Consider the following 7500-nt stretch of genomic DNA (forward strand, 5'->3'; position numbering starts at 1 on the left):
TGGAGCCTTGCGGTTCTCACCCGCGCCCAGGACTTTCACCCTGGCCGTGTCTCGTTCCTGACCGCTCGCGCGGCAGGACCCGCCCGTTGTGGAGTCTGGCAAACGAGCCTGAAACACCAGCGGCCTTTGTTTGTCCGCTGGCCCGCTCGGCCTCTCCTGCGGTGAGACACGCGGCACCAGATCGATCGGAAACAGAGGGTTTTTCCAAGAGGACACACAGCCTGGGCCAGTCTCGGTGGGGTTCGGTGCCTGCCCGGCACACACTTCGAACTCGGTGCAAAAAATACTCTCACTGTATTACCAATGTCCGTCAATGAGTCCGCCGACTCTCGCCCAGAGTCGCGCTACTTTTACCGATCTTTTTGTGTCCCTTCGGTTTTTCTTCCCTGACATTTTTGCACCTCACCACACAATCTTTTCTAAGTGTCTCTGAAAATCGTGTTCCCGAAAATCTCCGGGCACGCCACCTCCATCTTCGCGCAAAACAAACCGTTTTGAGGTCGGCGGGAGTCGGCCCGGTCGTCCGTCCGGTCGTGTCGCACTGACGCCCGCCGCGGGGCCGCAAACTGCGGGGTCATAGAGACTTCCGGTGGTAAGTCGTTAACCGTGATCGGGACCGCCCGGACAAGAAATGCCATTTTCTGGCCGGCGGGAGACGGGCCGATAGGCCTGGCGGGAAAGGCGCGCCGCGGCCCCGCTGAAGGCCGCACATCGGACCTCCTCGACTTCCGCCGTCAAATCGTTAACCTGCGGCGGGCAAAAAAGAAGCGACGCCAGCTTTCGGACTTAGTGCAATTCTCGAATGTCGCGGCTGACTTGGCGGTACGAGCGTTCGGAAGTCCCGCCGGAATTGCGACGCTTCGAACGGTCGAGGCGGCCAATCTCGACCTCAGCGGCGGCACTGGCGCGATACACGTTTCTGCCGCCAGGGGGGGGGGGGGGGTGGGGGGGGGCAAGCCAGCCGGCCGGGGGCGCCCGGCGCCGATCCGGCGCTTACTCGACACGCTCGAGCATCCGAACCCGTCTTATCTACGGGACCGCCGTTGCCACTTGAACACCTTTCGCCGAGAGTATCCGGGCACCCCACCTACCCGCCGGAATCACGAACCACGAGGTAGAAGTCAGGAACCAACAGGAGAAGTCGTGAACTAAATGGCGAATTCATGAACCAAACGGAGAGAAGTCATGAACCGAGCGGTTTAGGGTCAGGGTGAGGGTTGTTAGGGTGAGGCCGTTAGGGTGAGGCCGTTGCTTCGAGCGGGAAGATGGGCAGCCCCGCCCCCCCCCCCCCCCCCCCCCGTTGGGTGGAAGGAAACCTCTGCTGCGGGCCCGGCAACCATCCCGAACGGACCCGCTGGGTCCAAATGTCTGCCGAGGGCGGTCCTGCTGCGGTCGCGGGTTCGTTGGAAACCTCTCCTGCTGCTGGCATGGCCACCCTCCCCCCCCCCCCGCCCGACTGACGACCCTGCGGGCCCGGCGACCCGGTGTCCCGTTGCCGCGCGGGGAGTGATCCTCGGGGCCGTGCCGGGCGGGCCCAGCGACACGAAGAGAGTGGGGGGGGGTCGGAGGGAGTGGCACTGGGGAGAGAGGGGTGGGGGAGAGAGTGCCCCCCCCCCCCCCATTAGGGGCGAGTTTATGCAGTCATCAGAGTTTATACCTAACCTCATGATGCTTTATTAGCCGGATAGGCTGTCTGACCTCGCCCCCAGTCCCTACTCCTTCCACTGGATTCTTCTTATACCCTCTTTTTCTTCGTGCCCCCCCCCCCCCCCCCCCCCACGCAGGGAGGGTTCCAAGAGGGAGGAGGGAGGGAGGGAGTCCCGGGGCCGTGAGAGAGAGAGAGCCTCATTAGCTGCTAGGTTCACCTCATTAGCTGCTAGCTAACGCGTCAGACCTTTTACATTCTTTAGAGGATTGAAACCTCAGGGCCTTTAACCCCCGTTCACCGTTTACACTCAACGATCCTTCCGAACAAAACCCTTACACATCTGTCCGTCCAACTGACCCCCGAGATACCTAACACGCAGATTAACACGTCAGCGGTGATCGGCGTGTCATAGAGGAGTCACAAAGACGGGCAAAATAGAGTGGTTGAATAAAAAATACTCACTCAATTGGCCGTGATTTAACGTAGCACACAATGATGCAAAGCCCATGCAAAGTCCAGTGGCCCAAGCAAACAAATAAGATAGATCTGGCTCGGCGTTCCTCATCTCCACATCGTCACCCAGCACGCCGACGCCCAATAACAATTCCCCCGCAAATTGTGCACCTCGAGCGGCAGTACTTTAAACGGCGCCGTCTTCGGCGTGGACGGCATGAACCAAGTCGGCAAGCATCGTCACCCAGCACACAGACGTCCACTAACAATTCCTCCCCCCTGCAAATTGCGCGCCGCGAACGGCAGTACTTTCAAGTATGCCGCCTTCGGCGGGGACATCGTGAACCAAATCGGCAGGCAGGCGTCGTCAGCCGGTCGACCGACCCCCAGTTGCATTGCCCCAACGGCCATTGTGCACTTCGAACAGAACAGTGCTTTTAAAATATTCCGCCTGCCGCGTGTACATCATGAAACAAATGGAAAGGACGAACCGGGCGTGCAACCGATGCACGGAGAGTGACAGGTCGTCAAGCAAGTCCGTGGCAATCCGTCGGCCGACTCGGCCGCGGCCAGCAGAGGCGTTTTGGCCCGGGCGCGCCGAACTTTGCGCGCCCTCGGTATGCGTAACACTAGCACATGCCTTCAAAACTCACTACAAAATAACCCCAAAGTATGCCGCCTTCCCCGTGGGCCTTGTTACCAATATCTTGCCCTGCTTCCTGATGCCCTTATGGGGTCGGCTCTGTTCTTGCAGAACCCTCAGGTGGTGCAGAGTCTGGGCCATTTTATCAATATCTTGCCCTGATTCCTGATGCCCTTATGGGGTCGGCTCTGTTCTTGCAGAACCCTGAGGTGGTGCAGAGTCTGCGCCTTGTTATCAATATCTTGCCCTGCTTCCTGAAACCCTTATGGGGTTGGTTCTGTTACAAAACCCTCAGGTGGTGCAGAGTCTGGGCCACTTTATAAATAACTCTGCCTGCATTAGGGTCAGGGTTAGGGTTAGGGTTAGGGTTAGGGTTAGGGTTAGGGTTAGGGTTAGGGTTAGGGTTAGGGTTAGGGTTAGGGTTAGGGTTAGGGTTAGGGTTAGGGTTAGGGTTAGGGTTAGGGTTAGGGTTAGGGGTAGGGGTAGGGGTAGGGGTAGCGGTAGGGGTAGGGGTAGGGGTAGGGGTAGTTTGAACTACTGCCGCTCCAGGCGCGCACTGTGCGTGGGTAATTTTCAGTGGGCGTCGGTGTGCTGGGTGACGATGCCGCCCAGACTCTGCACCACCTGAGGGATCTGCAAGAACAGAGCCGAACCCGCAAGGGTATCGGGAAGCAGGGCAAGATATTGATAACAAGGCCCAGACTCTGCACCACCCGAGGGTTCTGCAAGAACAGAGCCGACCCCATAAGGGTATCAGGAAGCAGGGTGAGATAGTGACACCATTTGTAAAACCGGCAAATCCCACCCAGGAAACATTGCAAAAATTGGCCTCTAATGCTGGAACGTGGGTAAAGCCAAACAAACACGACACGTTTTAAAAGAACGTTACTAAAACAGCCTGGGATATGCCCATGACAAAGGATAGGCCGAACCTCACCAGAAAAAAAGAGAGGGAGACCACGGCAGAGCTGAGGGATAAACATGAGATGGTGATAAAACCAGCAGACGAGGGGAGCAGTAGGGTTACAAATTAATGTCAATATGGGGCCTGCTCCCACTGGGTAATAGACAAAAACATAGAACAGGGTGACAGGAGAGACTGGATAGCACAGAGGATAACCCGTGAGCGAAATAATGGGGTGTATGCAGTTCAATGTAAGGAGTGTACCTTACGGTACATAGGGGAAACAGGTAAAACAGCCTCAGCGGTGATCGACGTGTCAAAGAGGAGTCACAAAGACGGGCAAAATAAAGTGGTTGATTATAGACAATAGACAATAGACAATAGGTGCAGGAGTCGGCCATTCAGCCCTTCGAGCCAGCACCGCCATTCAATGCGATCATGGCTGATCACTCTCAATCAGTACCCCGTTCCTGCCTTCTCCCCATACCCCCTCACTCCGTTATCCTTAAGAGCTCTATCCAGCTCTCTCTTGAAAGCATCCAACGAACTGGCCTCCACTGCCTTCTGAGGCAGAGAATTCCACACCTTCACCACTCTCTGACTGAAAAGGTTCTTCCTCATCTCCGTTCTAAATGGCCTACCCCTTATTCTTAAACGGTGGCCCCTTGTTCTGGACTCCCCCAACATTGGGAACATGTTTCCTGCCTCTAATGTGTCCAATCCCCTAATTATCGTATATGTTTCAATAAGATCCCCCCTCATTCTTCTAAATACCAGTGTATACAAGCCCAATCGCTCCAGCCTTTCAACATACGACCGTCCCGCCATTCCGGGAATTAACCTAGTGAACCTACGCTGCACGCCCTCCATAGCAAGAATATCCTTCCTCAAATTTGGAGACCAAAACTGCACACAGTACTCCAGGTGCGGTCTCACCAGGGCCCGCTACAACTGTAGAAGGACCTCTTTGCTCCTATACTCAACTCCTCTGGTTACGAAGGCCAACATTCCATTGGCTTTCTTCACTGCCTGCTGTACCTGCATGCTTCCTTTCATTGACTGATGCACTAGGACATCCAGATCTCGTTGAACTCCCCCTCCTCCTAACTTGACACCATTCAGACAATAATCTGCCTTTCTACTCTTACTTCCAAAGTGAATAACCTCGCACTTATCTACATTAAACTGCATCTGCCATGTATCCGCCCACTCACACAACCTGTCCAAGTCATCCTGCAGCCTTATTGCATCTTCCTCACAATTCACACTACCCTCCAGCTTAGTATCATCTGCAAATTTGCTAATGGTACTTTTAATCCCTCCGTCTAAGTCATTAATGCATATCGTAAATAGCTGGGGTCCCAGCACCGAACCTTGCGGTACCCCACTGGTCACTGCCTGCCATTCCGAGAGGGACCCATTTATACCCACTCTTTGCTTTCCGTCTGTCAACCAATTTTCTATCCATGTCAGTACCCTACCCCCAATACCACGTGCCCTAATTTTGCCCACTAATCTCCTATGTGGGAGCTTGTCGAAGGCTTTCTGAAAGTCGAGGTACACCACGTCCACTGACTCTCCCCTGTCAATTTTCCTAGTTACATCCTCAAAACATTCCAGTAGATTTGTCAAGCATGATTTCCCCTTCGTAAATCCATGCTGACTCGCAATGATCCTGTTACTGCTATCCAAATGCTCAGCAATTTCGTCTTTTCTAATTGACTCCAGCATCTTCCCCACCACTGATGTCAGACTAACTGGTCTATAATTACCCGTTTTCTCTCTCCCTCCCTTCTTAAAAAGTGGGATAACATTTGCTATCCTCCAATCCACAGGAACTGATCCTGAATCTATATAGAACATTGAAAAATGATCTCCAATGCTTCCACTATTTCTAGAGCCACCTCCTTAGGTACCCTGGGATGCAGACCATCAGGCCCTGGGGATTTATCAGCCTTCAGTCCCATCAGTCTACCCAAAACCATTTCCTGCCTAATGTGGATTTCCTTCAGTTCCTCCATCACCCTAGGTTCTCCGGCCCCTAGAACATTTGGGAGATTGTGTGTATCTTCCTCAGTGAAGACAGACCCAAAGTAACGGTTTAACTCGTCTGCCATTTCTTTGTTCCCCATAATAAATTCCCCCGTTTCTGTCTTCAAGGGACCCACATTTGCCTTGACTATTTTTTTCCTCTTCACGTACCTAAAAAAACTTTTGCTATCCTCCTTTATATTATTGGCTAGTTTACCCTCGCACCTCATCTTTTCTCCCCGCATTGCCTCTTTAGTTAACTTTTGTTGCTCTTTAAAAGAGTCCCAATCCTCTGTCTTCCCACTCTTCTTTGCTATGTTATACCTCCTCTCCTTAATTTTTATGCTGTCCCTGACTTCCCTTGTCAGCCACAGGTGTCTCTTACTCCCCTTAGAGTCTTTCCACCTCTTTGGAATAAATTGATCCTGCAACCTCTGCATTATTCCCTGGAATACCTGCCATTGCTGTTCTACCGTCTTCCCTGCTAGGGCCTCCTTCCAGTCAATTTTGGCCAGCTCCCGCCTCATGCCTCTGTAATCCCCTTTGCTATACTGTAATACAGACACTTCCGATTTTCCCTTCTACCTTTCCATTTGCAGAGTAAAACTTATCGTGTTGTGATCACTGCCTCCTAACGGCTCTTTTACCTCTAGTCCCCTTATCAGATCAGGATCATTAAAAACACTCACTCTATTGGCCGTGATTTAACCTAGCACACAGTGTTGCAAAGCCCACGCAAAGTCCAGTGGGCCAAGCAAACAAATAAGATAGATCTGGCTCGGCGTTCCACATCTCCACATCGTCACCCAGCACGCCGACGCCCATTAACAATTCCCCCGCAAATTGTGCACCTCGAGCGGCAGTACTTTAAACGGCGCCGTCTTCGGCGTGGACGGCATGAACCAAGTCGGCAAGCATCGTCACCTAGCACACAGACGTGCACTAACAATTCCTCCCCCCGCAAATTGCGCGCCGCGAACGGCGGTACTTTCAAGTATGCCGCCTTCGGCGGGGACATCGTGAACCAAATCGGCAGGCAGGCGTCGTCAGCCGGTCGACCGACCCCCAGCTGCATTTCCCCAACGGACATTGTGCACTTCGTACAGAACAGTGCTTTTAAAATATTCCGCCTGCCGCGTGGACATCATGAACCAAATGAGCAGGCAGGCATCATATCATATCATATCATACACATACAGCCGGAAACAGGCCTTTTCGGCCCTCCAAGTCCGTGCCGCCCAGCGATCCCCGTACATTAACATTATCCTATACCCACTAGGGACAGTCAGCCCCCAGCACAACGACGCCCCCGCTAACAATTCCCCACGCACATGGTGCGCTCGAGCTGCAGCACTTTAAAGTACGCCGCCTTCGGCGGGGACATCGTGAACCAAAGGAGCAGGCAGCCATGGTCACCGCCAGCACAACGACGGCGCCGCTAACAATTCCCCGCGCACCTTGTGCGCTCGAGCTGCAGTACTTTAAAGTACGCCGCCTTCGGCGGGGACATCGTGAACCAAAGGAGCAGGCAGCCATGGTCACCGCCAGCACAACCACGGCGCCGCTAACAATTCCACGCGCACCTTGTGCGCTCGAGCTGCAGTACTTTAAAGTACGCCGCCTTCGGCGGGGACATCGTGAACCAAAGGAGCAGGCAGCCATGGTCACCGCCAGCACAAGCACGGCGCCGCTAACAATTCCCCGCGCACCTTGTGCGCTCGAGCTGCAGTACTTTAAAGTACGCCGCCTTCGGCGGGGACATCGTGAACCAAAGGAGCAGGCAGCCATGGTCACCGCCAGCACAACCACGGCGCCGCTAAC

This window comes from Rhinoraja longicauda, unplaced genomic scaffold, assembly GCF_053455715.1.
Source record: "Rhinoraja longicauda isolate Sanriku21f unplaced genomic scaffold, sRhiLon1.1 Scf000068, whole genome shotgun sequence".
NCBI classification, from domain to species: Eukaryota; Metazoa; Chordata; class Chondrichthyes; order Rajiformes; family Arhynchobatidae; genus Rhinoraja; species Rhinoraja longicauda.